This window comes from Manis pentadactyla, chromosome 12, assembly GCF_030020395.1.
Source record: "Manis pentadactyla isolate mManPen7 chromosome 12, mManPen7.hap1, whole genome shotgun sequence".
NCBI classification, from domain to species: Eukaryota; Metazoa; Chordata; class Mammalia; order Pholidota; family Manidae; genus Manis; species Manis pentadactyla.
Genome location: NC_080030.1, coordinates 86,332,796 through 86,348,821, shown reverse-complemented (window position 1 = coordinate 86,348,821; position 16,026 = coordinate 86,332,796). Strand labels below are relative to the sequence as shown.

Here is a 16,026-nt window from a genome sequence, read left to right as displayed (position 1 = left end):
GACTTAAGTCACTGATATCTAATTGCCCTCTCTCTTCTCAGCTTCTTGTCTATGGCTTCTGGAACTAGAGGGCGGGAAGGGCGTGTTCCGGTGGGGGAAGAGGGCGGTGAAGGCGGAAGGAGAGGGGGAGGGGGTGGTGCAGCCACCGGAAGAGGAGAGCAGGACAGCGGCATGGTTGAGAATGCAGGACTTTAAGATGGAGGCAACACGTGTGAAGACAGAGGACTTAAAGATGGTGGTGGAGAGAGGGGGAGGGGATTGTGAGCTGAGGGAGGTGGGTGACTGAGGTTTTCTGGTGGATCTGAAAAGGAAGGACTGAGCAGAGTAAGAGGCTGACAATCTTTAACTGGAGATCAGGCCAGAAGAACCTGAGTTATAGAACACTTAACATAACGGTCTTGACTCCCGTCAAGTCCAAAAAGCCTGCACATATGGGATTTCATTCTACTTTCCTCTCCGGTGGCAATAATTAGTTAAGTCAGTGAGGAGGCTAAAATCAAAAGTTCCCTCAGGGGGCCAGCGAGATTGATTGTCCAAGGGATACTGAGGCCCGGCCTCAGAGCAAAGGAAGACTAGCTTCCGTTTGCGAACTTCCCGGGACAAATAGAGAGTAGCCAGATTAGAAATGAGACACTGCAATGGGGTCTGAGCCTCTGCTTTCATGGGCTGGTTCCCTATGTCTGCTCTACTTCCTAAAAATAAAATCCCACTGAGAGGAGCGCCCAGCGTCCCAAGCGCACCAAGTTAGGGGGGACGGCCTGGGAGCCTGGGTAAGGGACATCTCCCCCACCGCAGGGCCAGGGGCAAGTATCCCGGATACTCGCAATGGATGGGCTGAATACCCAAGACCTGGACGTAGCTACGATTTCGGACGGACCAGGTGAAACAGAGTTAGGAAGGGAAGCATACCGGGGGAAACTGAGGGACTCACCAGAAGATAATCTACACATTGGAGAGCAGGCTGAGGTCCCGGGTTGGGGAAGGAGATGGCGGGGCTGCCTGTGGCCAGTCGGGGCCCCACGCTCACACTCCTCCCGGGTTTTGGCACCATATATAAGATCAATTCTAGCCGAAATAAGCAGGCAAAGAGAGGCAACAAAGAGCCAGGTAATTTATTTAAATTCCCCCGGGTGAGGTTCTGTGGCCTTCTTGTCACAGGCCAGAGAAGTCACACCCAGTCAGGGAGGTGGGGGCTTATAAGGGATTAGGAGGGGGAGAAGTGGGCAAGCTATCCTAGGGGGCGTGGAGAGGTATGATTGGCTAAAGGTGACATAATAGACAACTAGAAACTTTTTCCTTCCAAGAGGGAGGAGGCTGATATCTGGGTCTTAGTTGGCACATCAAGATGGAATTCAGGGAGAGCTGTCCCCTTTCCATATACGGCACAGACTTTGGGGTCTGGTCTGTTCTCCCCCTATGGCATCTCTCTGTTCTGTTTGCATGTCCTTGTTTTTCCTTTCTCCAGCCTAAAACATGATTGTTTAAGAAGAAAGTACAAATGTAAGTAAACATTGTAATTTGTTTTATATTTATCTTAAATATCAAGATCAAGTACTAATGGAATAAAAATAATGTGTCTCTTCCTACTTATTAGAAGAAAGTACAGAAGAAGACAGAAAAAAAAAGAAAAGCATAAGTGAAATAGGCAAATATGAAATGCAATCATACTCTAAAAATCAGTCTAAAAATACTAATAATCTCAAAAAATGTAAAAAATTAATTTATCAATTAAATATGGAAATGTTTAAGATTAGATAAAAATATATTTCTGCTTTTATTATTTCCAAGTGTTACAAATAAAACTCAAGATATAGAAATACTGTCTGTAAAGGATGGAAAAATAGATAGCAGTCAAATATAACCAAAGCTGATACAGCTCCTTTATTATTAAACAAAACACTCATGAAAGAAAAAGCATTATTAAGACTATAAAAGTCACAAATGTTTTAATATACCAGGAAGATGTAACAACCAAACTGTTATGCACCTAATATTCATTTCATATAAAGCAAATATTAACAGAACTAGAACTAGAAATATTTACTGAAAAACCCATTATAGTAGTGGGAGATTTTAGCACATATTTCTATGTAACTGATAGATTAGGAAGACCACAAATTAGAAATTATACAGAAGATTTAAATAATAAACATTCCTTATAAAACATTTACAGAACTCTACATCCACCAATTGGAATGTGTAATATAGTTAAAAATTAACTATATCTTATTCTATAAAGTAAGCTTCTATCAAAGCACAGATAAGAGTCTATCAGTATTATACAGTCTTAAATCTCATTTATATAATCTCATATATTTGAACCAAATATCAATTCTATAAAAGAAAATTTCATAATAAAAACCAGAGAATACTAAAAAGTAAATGATAAACTATTACATATCAAAACTTGTGGGATGCAGTTGCATTGGTAGTTAGAGGGAAATATATAGCCTTAGATGTTTACACTACAAAATGATAAAATCTAAATGTTGAAAAGCTAAGGGGATGACTGGGGGGTAAAAAGATGGAGTAGGAAGAAGCAAGGCAGAAACCTCCTCTTACATACACACACAACAAAGAAGCAACTACAGCAAATACAACTAACCCTGAAAACAACCTGAAGACTGCAGAAGAGACCCCCTACATCTGGTGAAGAAGAGAAGACCACACAAAGAAGAGTAAAGTGGAAGAGACATGATTTGTTGGGACCCAAGCTCTTCCGCAATCCCAGCCCACCAGCAGAAGGAAGAGGAACAGGGAAAGAATGGTATAAGTACTCAATAACTCTGCACACCTGGCCCTGGAGATCTGTTCTAGGAACACAAGTCCACATTGCACTGGGCTTTGGTGACTAATGGGGCTGGACACCAGGGAGAGTTGGAGCATTCTCAGAGGTTGAGACTCCAGCAGCTTGTGGAGGACAGGCATGCTCCAGTGGTTCCACTGAGACCTGACACAGAGGCATCAGTTTGGAATATTTACCAGCAGTGGGAAGGGTGCCAGAGGAGTGAGGGTTGAACAGAGATCTTGCTACAAGAGAAAAGGCAGGTAGATGACACTTCCACAGCCCTCCCTAAGCCCCACTGGTTGGGAGCCCATGGGAGCCCCAAACACTCTATCTCCCCAGGTGGTGGCTCAGCCCTGAGGTACTTCCATGCACACCTGGTTGCCTGTCCAGTGCTCTATGCCCAGCATTAGTCAGAATTTGTTGCCTGGGAAGCAGAGAGAGATTGCTTCTCTGCAGGCTGAGGAAGTCTTTCCCAGCTTTCTCACCCCTATCTTAACCCAACTGGGGAGGCATGTGTGGGAGCCAACTACAAGCCTTCCTTCTCCTCATGGGTGGCCCAGCCACATGCCATGTGCCCCTCCATCACCACATGACCATGCACACAGGTACCCAGCTGCTGTACAACCACACAACTGGCCACTGTGTGCCTGCATGCCCTGCTGATACCATCCGCCTGCACATCCCAGTGCTGAGTGCCAGCCCCAGAGCTGAACAACCACTCTGCCCACTCCATTAGCCCTGTAGCACTGTCATCTGCAGGGCAGACAGAAAGTGGCCCGCCTCACAACTCTCCCAGCAGAAGCACCACTGCTCTACTCACAAAAGGCCAGCTGAGGTGACCTACCATCAGCTATGGGCTAAGATAGACAACTGCTGGCAGACAGACAGAAAGGCAACCATGCACATAAACTACCAACAACAACTGGGTTTCTACCACAGAAGAGAACCAGGACTAGAGAATAAAGAGTCTTGAGTGTCTGAGCACCATGGGATACCTTCTTCATAAAGACTGTCTATACCAGGAGGCATAATGGATCTATCTAATACAAATGAAGAACACAGAAACCCTGAGAAAATGAGGAGGCAGAGGAATATGTTCCAAACAAAACTATAGTATAAGATACTAGAAAGAAGGCTAAATAAAACAGAGGTCACCAACCTTATTAAAGCTTTCAAAATAGCTGTCATAAACATGCTCATTGATCTGAGGAAAAGTATTGACAATCTCAGGCAGGACTTCAGCAAAGAAATACAAAAGTGAAAAGGAGCCAGTCAGAGCTGAAGAATATAGTAACTAAAGTGAAATATACAATGGAGGAAATGAATAATAGATTGCTTCAAATAGAGGAGACAGTCAGTGAGATGGAAATTAGAGAACAGGAAAACAAAGCTGAGGAACAGAGAGAAAAAGGATCTCTAGGAGTAAAGGAATGCTAAGACAACTGTGTTGACAACTACAAGTGAAACTATATGCATAACAGGAGTACCAGCAGGAGAAGAGAGAGACAAAGGGATAAAAAGTATCTTTGAGGAGCTACTTGTTGAAAACTTCCCCAATCTGGGGAGGAAAAGAAATAGATATCCAGGCCATGGAAGCACAGAAAGCCCTTAAGAAAAAGAACCACAGAAAGACAACACCAATACCAGTAATTAAAAGGACAAAGATTAAAGGTAAGGAGACGGTGTGGAAATCAGAGAGAGAGGAAAAAAAGATTACTTATCAGGGAATCCCCATCAGGCTATCAGCAGACTTCACAGCAGAAGAGAGTAACATGAAATTTTAATGTACTGAACAGAAGGACCTTCCACCAAGAATCCTGTACCCAGCAAGGTTATCATTCAAATTTGAAGGGAAGATTCAACATTTCCCAGATGAACAAAGGCTGAAGGAATTTAAAACTACTAAACTGACATTACAGGATATGTTAAAGGGACTTCTGTAGATGGAAATGTTTTTCAGCTGAAATAGTTTTCACCAGTAAAAGTAAACCCACAGTAACGTAGTAGACAAATTACCTACCTAGCAAATATGAAATTAAAACAAAAGTAGTAAAACAAACTATACACAAAGTCAAGCAATCCACACACAAAAAATGCAGATTATGATATCTAATACATAAAATGAGGAGGAAGAAGAATAAAAAAGAAGTAATTTTATCTGTGTTTCAAATAGAGTGATCATCAACTTAATAAAGACTGTTATATAATTAGGAAGTTATCCATGAACCTTCTGGTAATCACAAACATAAAACAAATTGTAAAACAGAGATCCAATCATAACACTAAAGAAATCTAATACCAAGAGATGAGTATATGAGAGGAAGAAGGAACAGAGAGGAGCTACAAAAACAACAGAGAACAATTAATAAAATGGCAATAAGTACATACTATCAATAATTACCTTAAATGTAAATGGACTGAGTGCAGCAATCAAAAGACATAGAGTGGCAGAATGGATAAAGAAACAAGACTGATCTATATGATGCCTACAAGAGCTCATTGCAGACCCAAAAACATACACAGACTGAAAGTAAAGGGATGGAAAAGATATTATATGCAAATAATAGGGGAAAAAAGTAGAAGTAGCAGTACTTATATATAACAAAATAAACTTTGAAACAAAGAACCTAACCAGAGACAATGAAGGGCATTATATACTGATAAATGGATCCTTCAAACAAGAAGATATAACCATTATAAATATCTATTCACCCAACATAGAAACACCTAAATATGTAAAACATATACAAACAGAATTAAAGGGGGAAATAGACTGCAACTTGTTCATAGTAGAAGACTTTAACATACCACTCACATCAATAGACTGATCAACCAAACAGAAACTAAATAAGGAAGCAGAGGCACTGAACAACACATAAGACCAGATAGACTTAACAGGTATCTACAGAACATTCCATTCAAATGCAGCAGGATACACATTTTTCTCAAGTGTATATGGAATGTTCTGTAAAACAGATCACATACTAGGCCACAAAAATGTCCTTAATAAATTAAAAAAGATTGAAATTGTATCAAGCAACTTCTCATACCACAGAAGTGTGAAACTAGAAATAAATTACACCAAAAAAACAAAAATGCCCACAAGCACATGAAGGCTAAACAACATGCTTCTAGATAATCACAAATCAAAACAGAAATCAAGCAATACACGAGACAAATGAAAACAAAAATACAACAGTCCAAAATTTGTGGGATACCACAAAAGCAGTTCTAAGAGGAAAATACATAGCAATACAGGCCTACCTTAAGAAACATAAACAATCCCAAATAAACAGACTAAACTAACAATTAAAGAAACTGGTAAAATAACAAATCAAAACCAAAGTTAGTAGGAGGACATAATAAAAATCAGAGCAGAATAAATAACATAGAGAAGAATAAAACAATAGAAAAAAATTAAAGAAACCAGGAGCTGGATCTTTAAGAAAATGAACAAAATAGACAAACTTCAAGTTCAAATTATCAAGAAAAAGAGTATACAAATTAATTCTATGAAAAATTATAAACTAATAAATTAGACAACCGAGAAGAAGAAATGGACAAATTCCTAGAAAAATACAACCTTCCAAAATTGACTGAGGAAGAAACAGAAAATCTGAACAGACCAATTACCAGAAATGAAATTGAATTGGTAATCAAAAAACTCCCAACAAACAAAAGTCCAGACAGATGGCTTTACAGCAGAATTCTGCCAAACATTTAAACAAAAACTAATATTCATCCTTCTTAAAGTATTCCAAAAAGTAGAAGAGGAGGGAATACTTCCAAACTCATTCTGTGAAGCCAGCATCACTCTCTTACCAAAACCAGACAAAGACAATACACAAAAAGAAAATTATAGGCCAATGACCCTAATGAACGTAGACACAAAAATCCTCAAAAAATATTAGCAAAATGAATTCAAAAATACATCAAAAGAATCATCCATCATGACCAAAAGGGATTTATTCCAGGGATGTAAAGATGATACAGTGTTTGTAAATCAATCAATGTCATACACTACATGAACGAAAAGAATGATAAAAACCACATGATCATCTCAATAGATGCTGAAAAAGCATTTGAAAAAATTCAACATCAATTAACAATAAAAATTTTCAACAAAATGTATGTAACTCAGTATAATAAAGGCCATATATGACACACCCTCAGCTAACATCATACTCAATGACAAAAAGCTGAAAGCTTTTCCTATAAAATCAGGAACAAGACAAGGATGTTTACTTTCAATGTTTAACTTTTGTTCAATATAATATTGGATGTTTACTTTTGTTCAATATAATATTGGATGTGCTAGCCATGGCAATCGGACAAGATAGAGAAATAAAGGACATCCAATTTGGTAATAAGGGTGAAATTAAACTCACTATTGGCAGGTGACATATTATATATAGAAAACCCTAAAGACTCCACCAAAGCGCTATTCCAACCAAAAACTGAATTCAACAAAGTTGCAGGTTACAAAATTAATGCACAGAAATCTGTTGCATTCCTATATACTGACAACAAACTAACACAAAGAGAAATTAGGAAAACCATTCCATTTACAATTGCATCAAAAAGAATAAAACACATAGGAATAAACCTAAACAAGTAGGTGAAAGACCTGTACTCTGAAAACTATAAGATGCTGATGGCAGAAATTAAAGAAGACACAAATAAATGGAAATCTATCCTGTGCTCATGGATAGGAAGAATTAATATTGTCAAAATGGCCATCCTGCTCAAAGTGGTTTACATATTCAATGCAATCTCTATCAAAATACCAATGACATTTTTCAGTGAACTAGAGCAAATAATCTTAAAATTCATATGGAACCACAAAGACCCCAAATAGCCAAGGCAATTCTGAGAAAGAACAACAAAGTTGGGGGTAGTATGGTGCCTGACTTCAAGCTATACTACAAAGCTACAGTAATCAAAACAGTATGGTATGGGCACAAGAACAGACTAGAGAACCAAGAAATAAACCCACCCATTTATGGTCAATTAATATACCATAAAGGAGCCAGAAATATATGATAGAAAAAATTACCATCCCTTCAATAACTGGCATTGGACAAACTGGAGAGTTACTTACTGGAGAATGAAACTTGCTTACTGTCTAACTCCATACAGAAAAGCAAACTCGAAATGGATTAAAGATCTAAATGTAAGACATGAACCCATAAAAGTCTTAGATGAAAACAGAAGCAAAAATCTCTTGAATGTAAGAATGAGCAATTTTTTCCTGGATGTGTCTCCTCAGGTGAGGGGAACAAAATGAAAAAGGAGAACGTGGGACTACATAAAACTAAAAAGCTTCTGGAAGTAGACTTTATCAGCAGAATTCAAAACAAATCAGTTTGGGAGAAATAATCACTAATGATTTATCTGATAAGGAGTTAACATCAAAAATATATAAAAAACGCATACACCTCAACTCCACAAAATAAATAACCTGATTAAAAACTAGGTGGAGGACCTGAACAGTCATTTTTTCAAGGAAGAAATACAGGTAGCCAATGGGCACATGAAAAGATGCTCCACATTCCTAATAATTAGTGAAATGCAAATCAAAACCACAATGAGATGCTACCTCACACCAGTTAGAATGGCCACTATCCAAAAGACAAGAAAGAGGATGTGGAGTAAAGGGAACCCTCTTATACATTGGTGGAAATGTAAATTGGTGCAGCCTCTGGGGAAAGCAGTATGGAGTTTCCTCAAAAAACTAAAACTAAAAATACCATACAACCCAGTAATTCCACTTCTGGGAATTCACCCAAAGAAAATAAAATTCCTGACTTGAAAAGATACATGTACCCCTAAACTTATTGCTGCATTATTTACCATAGCCAGGATATGGAAGCAACCAAAATGTCTATCAATAGAGGAATGGATGAAGATGCAGTACATATGCACAATAGAATAGTATTCAGCCATAAAAAAGAAATCCTGCCAATTGCAACTAAATGGATCAATGTAGAGTGTACTATGCTACATGAAATAAGCTAGGCAGAGAAAGACAAATGCCATATGATTTCACTTATTTGTGGAATTTCAAGAACAGAAGTAAACAAAATAGTAGATTCACAGACACTGAGAAGTGACTGGTAGTTACTGTGGGGGAGAGGGAGGGATTGGGGTGGCTTGGTAGGGAGGGTGAGGATGATAAAAGGGCACAAAAATTCTCAGTCATATTATTAGTTGGTCACGGGGGTGGTAGTACAGCATGGAGAATATAGTCAATGATGCTGTAACTTCTTCCTATCTTGACCCTGGAGGCGGTGAGGATTTAATAATATGGGTAACTGTTGGACCGCTGTGTTGTGTACTTCAAACTAATATAAGATGGTATATCAATGATATCAATAATACTCAATTAAGAAAAAGTAAGAATAGCTAACTAAGGATGTATCTCAAGAACCTGAAAAAATTAATTTAAAATGAATCCAAATTGCTCTGTAGTCTTTCATGAGATAGTCAGGTGTGGCTACAAGAGGAAACAGAAGAGAAGCTCAGGAAAAACCAAGTTTATTATACTCACAGGTCTTAAAGGCAAGAGACATCACCTACACAGGGCCATACGGAGAAGATGACAGGATGATGAGGGGTCAGAAGGAGGAATTTCAGGCCACAGCCTTTACTGGGGTTGCCACAGAAAAGGTTTGGCACAGCAGGGTGAATAATTTAGGACTGGCTAGTTTGAATAAATTTCAGAAGGCTTTGGGTATAGTGTAGTTGCTTGGTGTCTGACCCTTGGGGTGATTAAGGCAGAGGAATGTTGCCTCTGTGGTGTGAGAGCCAGAGAGGAAGTGCGGCTCTGTACCTGTCGGTTTGCGTGTAGAAGGTGTTCCCCTTGCTGGCTTTTCACGTGCTTAAGAACTGGCTGATTCCTGGAGGGTCACTCTCCAGCCAGACAGGTTTTTCAAGATGTCAAGACATCATAATACACAAAAAATTTTAAGAATACAAAACAGAAAGAAGGAAATAAGAACCAGTTATTCATGAACAACATAAAAGGATACACTAAAAAGGATTAACAAACTAAACATTACTTTATTAAAAAGAGTAATTACAATGATTAAATAGAACTCTTCCATCATTAATTAGGGCAAACAATATTTGGGATAAAAATAGGGAATAGCTAAATATATTGGAGATGTCACATCATATGTAACACAAACTTTAATGTTGAAAACTTGAAAACTTAGATAAAATAGGTCATTTTCTAAAATGTGTTAAAATTGCTCATGAATAAATAGAAAATATAAATAAATCTATAGTCATCATTTAAAGTGGAATTAACAGATGACATGATTGTAGGATATCACATGTGTCACCGTCTTGGTTGTTCAGGACTAAATTCTTTCTTACAGTGAAGTGGGTCCAAAGTTGGGGTGGGGCCCTCCATGGTTTATCAGCTCTCTTTTGATTGGGGTGAGAGCTCACGAGAGATTATTAAGGAGATTTTACCTCACCCAAGTAAGGAAAATATAAATTGAATCAGTATTATAGGAATAAATTTAGCTTGCACTCTTGAGAGAAAAATCCTCAGTCATGGTGATATGTTGTTTTTCCTGGTAGCACTTGTCAAAGCCATCTAGGTGATAAATACTGTAGCAAATCCATGCCTTTTTTACAGACTTTGCTACCTTGAAGAAACCATGGATTGGAAAAAGGCAGAAATTAACCTCCTGATGCCATGTGTAATTATTAGTGGGTGGGCTGCTGTTGACTGTCTCCTTTAAAGGGGGATTGGGAGGAAACTGAGTCAGTGCTCATGTTTGTAGATGATTTGCAATTCCTATTCTCTGATGGGTTTGTTCATATTATTTTCCCATTTTTTCCTGAGAATATATAATCACCCACCACATCCTACCATGTCTGTTGATGAGGTATTAGAAATGCTACAGAGGTTTAAAGACTCTGCCATAAAGAGGGAACAATAAGCATTTAACTATATGCTAAAGAATTGTTTGAAAAATATTGGGTTTTCCCCTGGTCCCCTGATAAATAGTCGCATACAACAGTCTGCTTGTTTGGTGGGGTCATCGAAAAAGGACTGTTCACTTATATGGTGCTAAGTCTTGCCCTGCGATACGTTCTTGAAGACTTAGGTAAACCTTTTGGGTCCAAAATGTATTTGTCTGGGATTGCTGCACTAGACAGCAAAACAGATTAAAGGACTATCCCCAGTATTGTCAGCACTTGGCTATTGTCAGTCACTTTATGCTATTTCCACATCATTTACAGGAGTATATCAAGCAGGGACAGCAATCTAGAGACCCTTCTGTGAAAATGCAGGGCTCTTTCATAATCCCTGAAAGTATTGCACTGAGTCAGGCCCAGGCTCAGTCCTAAGATCCAGCAAAAGCTCCCCTTGCTGGTCGAGTTAGTACTATGGTAACCTCCTCGACATGGTAAGCACCACTGTTGCTAAAACAGTTACACTCATCAGGCCAACTGGAGTCAGCTTTAAGAATGATGTGCCACCTTCTATTAATACTACAAATATAGATACATTACTTGTGGCTACAGATCAAACAGAGAATAGTACAGCTCTCAGAAAATATCCAAGAGAAAATTGCTTTTATCTTCAACAATCTCTCACAATCAAATATGACACAAAAGGTTGAAGAACTAGAGGCAACTGTGAAGGAAGAATTTATGCCTTGGGTTTCACAATATCTGGTTATAAAGAGAGTCAGTATTGAGCCAGACTTCTACAGACTATATTCAAACTTCCTTGACACTCTGAAGAATCCTGAATTCAGTACGATGGTTCTGAATGAGACCTACAGAAACATCAAAGTGCTCCTGACCTCTTATAAAGCTGCAGCCAATTTCTCAGATTGTTTTTTGCTGAAGAACTTGGGACACTGGCTAGGAATGATAAAACTAGCTAAAAATAAACCCATCTTACACACTGACTTGGATATAGAATCTTTGCTGCTACAGGCTCACATTAAAGAACAGCAAGAGTTGCTCCATGCAGTGCCCTTTGTTGTCAAAGTCTTGGAGTCTGGCATGCGCAGTATGTTTTTTGGGCCACCCAATCCCTGGACAATGACAATTATGAATGTATTAGCAAACCTACATCAGGAACATGATTTAACATTAAACTTGAAGTTTGAGATTGAGGTTCTCTGCAAGAACCTTGCATTAGACGTTAATGAGCTAAAACCTGGGAACCTCTTAAAGGATAAAGATTGCCTAAAGAACTTAGATGAGCAACTCTCTGCTCCAAACAAAGGTATCAAGCAGCCAGAAGAACTCCCTCCCATCACAGCCACAGCACCAGCCACGGTACAGCTACCATGATATCCGTGTCTATTGATGGGTCTTGCAGGCCTGGCACCACACATTATTCTAAACCCAACAATTCAGTTGTTTCAGGCCCATCCACAGTTGAAGCAGTGTGTGTGCCAAGCAATTGAATGGGCTGTCCAGGTGCTGGTCTATCCTATGGTGGATTGATCAATGAGGATCACCGTGACTTCTTGTGAGCAAATAGAAAGGATTTTGCCCTGGATTCTGAGGAATCTTGAATGTGAATAGCAGCTCATCGCATGATGCGTAACTTGACAGCTGGAATGGCTATGATTATTTGCAAGGAACCTTTAACTCATGAGCATATCTACTAATCTGAAAAACAGTTTTGCCTCAGTCCTTCGTACTGCATCCCCACAACAAAGGGAAATGATGTATTGAGCAGCTGCTCAGTTAGCTCAAGACAGCTGTGAATTAGCTTGCTGTTTTACTCAGAAGACTGCAGTAGAAAGAGCAGGCCCTGAAATAGACAAGAGGTTAACAACTGAATTTGAGCTGTGAAAACATGCTAGGCAAGAAGGGTGCAGGTACTGGGATCCTGTTGTTTAACATACTGAGCTGAGTGGATGGTGTGGACTCAAAGCAGCTCTCTTTTATGAAGACTTTGCATGCAAAGTGCCTGGCTTCTTACCTACAAAAGATTCAAGTCAGCCCACAGGACTTTTAGCTCAGTCCATGAAGCAAGCTTAGACAACTGCTGATGTAGCTCAGATTTATGATGAGTGCATTACAGAACTGGCACAGCACCTACACGCTCTCTCTCCAACTTTGGCCATGAATCCGCAAGCTCAGGCTCTTACAAATATTTTGGAGGTTGTGGTATTATCTCAAAACTCTCGGGATGCCAGAGCTGCTCTGGGATTGCTCCAGAAGGCTGTGGAAGGCTTACTAATGCCACAAGTGGTGCTGATGTTGACCTCCTGCTGTGCTACAAGGAATGCCACCTCTTGGTCTTAAAAGCCTTTCAGGATGGCTGGGCTTATGGGTCTCCATGGTCTAAGAAATGGATCACAAGGTGCCTGATTGAATGTCGAGATGAATATAAATATAATATGGAGGCAGTGGAGTTGCTAATTCATAATCATTTGCTTAATATGCAGCAGTATGATCTTCACCCAGCTCAGTCAATGGAGAATGGTTTAAAGTACATGGCAGTGGCATTTGCTATGCGATTGGTAAAAATCCTGCGGGTGGGTGAGAGGAGTGTTGCTCATGGTACTGAGGCAGATCCATTCCACACCCCTGAAGTGCTCATGGGAATTAATGCTCACTCCAGTGGCAGCGCCCCAGAGGATTGCCCCAGCTGATGGAAGCAGTGTGATTCGACTATGAAGCAGTGATTGCTTGAGCTCATGGAGGCCCTAATGCTGTATTCTGGGATCTCTCAGGCCTCAGAGTACAAGGATCCTCCAGGCCTGAGGGAGAAGGCAGAGTATCTTCTGAGGAAGTGGGTGGATCTCTACTATTCAGCTGCAGCTGGCTGTGCCAGTACCAAAGCTTTCTCTGTGTTTGATGGACAGATAGAGCTCTTAGAAAGAAAGATGCTCTAACAAGGAATCCTGAAGACTGATGACCTCATAACAAAGTTCTTTCTTTGTACTGAAATGTGTGTTGAAATCAGTTACCGTGCTCAGGCAGAGCAGCAGCACAACCCTGCTGCGAATCCTATGATGACCTGAGCCAAGTGCTGTCATAACCTGGATGCCTTTGATTCATTGCACTGCTAGTAAAACACTCAGGGGAGGCCACCAATACTGTCACAAAGGTCCTTGGTATACTGGTGGGAGTTTCCCTGCAAGATCATGATGTTTAGCAAAGTGGATTCAGCAGCTTCCCTACCATTTAATTTTTATCATGCTGCTCTTGGAACTCAGTGCACCTGAACATGCATTGGAAACCATTAATTTCCAGACACTTACAGCTTTCTGCAGTGCATTCCATATCCTGAGCCCTCCCAAAGCTCCTGACTTTGTGTATGCTTGGCTTGAACTGATCTCCCATTGGATATTTATTGCAAGAATGCTGGCACATAGGCCAGAGCAGAAGGGATGGCCTATGTATGCACAGCTACTGATTGATATCTTCAAATATTTAGCACCTTTTCTTAGAAATGTGGAACTCACCAAACCTATGCAAATCCTCTACAAGGACACTTTAAGAGAGCTGCTGGTTCTTTTGCATGATTTCCCTGTGCTCCTTTGTGATTACCATTATGGATTCTGTGATGTGATCCCACTTACTGTATCCAGCTAAGAAATGTGATCCTGAGTGCCTTCCCAAGAAACAGGGCTCCCAGACCCATTCACTCCTAATCTAAAGGTGGATATGTTGAGTGAAATTAACAGTGCACCCCAAATTCTCATCAATTTTACTGAAGTGATGCTTCTTCAGTTCAAAAACAATTTGGATTCCTACCTTAAAACTTGGTCACCAGTCACTTTTCTGTCTGATCTGCGCAGCAACCCACGGGTCTCTCTAACGAGCCTGGCAATCACTATAACCTCCAGATCATACATGCACTGGTGCTCTATGTGGGGACTTAGGCCATCGCACACATCCACAACAAGGGCAGCACACCTTTGGTGAGCACAGTCACCATTTGGCTCACACGGACATCTTCCAGAACCTGACTGTGTACTTGGACACTGAAGGTTGGTATCTCTTCTTGAATGCAATTGCACATCAGCTGCAGTACCCCAATAGCCACAGTCGCTACTTCAGATACACCATGCTGGATCTTTTTGCAGAGGCCAATACTGAAACTATCCAAGAACAGATCACAAGGGTTCTCTCGGAATGGTTGATTGTAAATAGGCCACATCCTTGGGGTCTTCTTATTACCTTCATTAGGTTGATTCAAAATCCAGCGTTTAAGTTCTGGAACCATGAGTTTGTACACTGTGCCCCAGAAGTTGAAAAGTTATTCCAGTTGGTTGCACAGTGCTGCGTAGGACAGAAGAAGGCTCTGCAAGGAATGGAAGAGACAGGTGCCAGTTAAATGGAACTGCACCTCTGTTGTAAACCTGTCAGCCCGGAGGTCCCGCACCATACCAAGTTCATAAACTGGCTGAAGAATCCTTTCAGCTCTTCTGACTTTCCCAGCCCTTTGGTTCTTGGGTGTCTGCCCCAATTACTGTTTGGGTCAGCTTCCTGTCTGTGTGGGCAAGTTCCAAAGTTTAAATGCATTTTTTGACTCTTGGCCAAAATTTAGAAGGTGCTGTGAATATCATTTTGAACTTGTGTAAATATATGGAAGAGAAAAAATAATAATAATTTCTAGGATAATTTATACTAGACATACTAACCTTTTGTGTTAGTATATTGTCTTAATACATTGCATATTTTTTTAGCCTATCATTTGTATTTTCCATAACATAAATATATAAGTGTATCAAAGTTTTCCTCTGTAGTTTTAGGTTTTCTGTTTGAAAAAGTTCTCCCTCACTTTAAGAAGAGAGAATATGGTAACACAAAAACTGATCTAAATATCCTCTGTCCTCAAAAGTACATTTTTGAAACACCAAAAAAAAATCAGCACATCTCTAATAAATTAGGTACATTTGGAGTTTCTGTTTTTCACAATGGGAATTATATTATCTTTATCACAAATTAAATTTTTATCTCACAGTTTTCAGTTTTGGTTCACTGTCAAGTTTCAAAGGGCTAATAGTCTTTTCCTGGAATTTTTGTTTCTTCTTTAAATTTTTTTTTCTTTGGATATTACTGTTTCTCCTCTACTGGGCTTATGGTACTAGTTTTCTCCTTGGAAATTCAGAAATGCTCCTAGGCAGAAATCTCTGGGTTTGTTTGTCTTCTTGAGTTGAAAAAACAAGTAAAAGCTACAGATTTTGGATTCATTTATCTTTAAAAGGCTTGCCTGCATTTTTGGAGTGCATCTCATT

General features: G+C 39.7%; 1 pseudogene; it reads left to right on the top strand.

Annotated features, from left to right (window-relative positions):
* Window positions 1-10,968: 10,968 nt before the first annotated feature.
* On the top strand, window positions 10,969-15,227 carry LOC118929027 (CCR4-NOT transcription complex subunit 1-like; annotated as a pseudogene).
* Window positions 15,228-16,026: the final 799 nt, after the last annotated feature.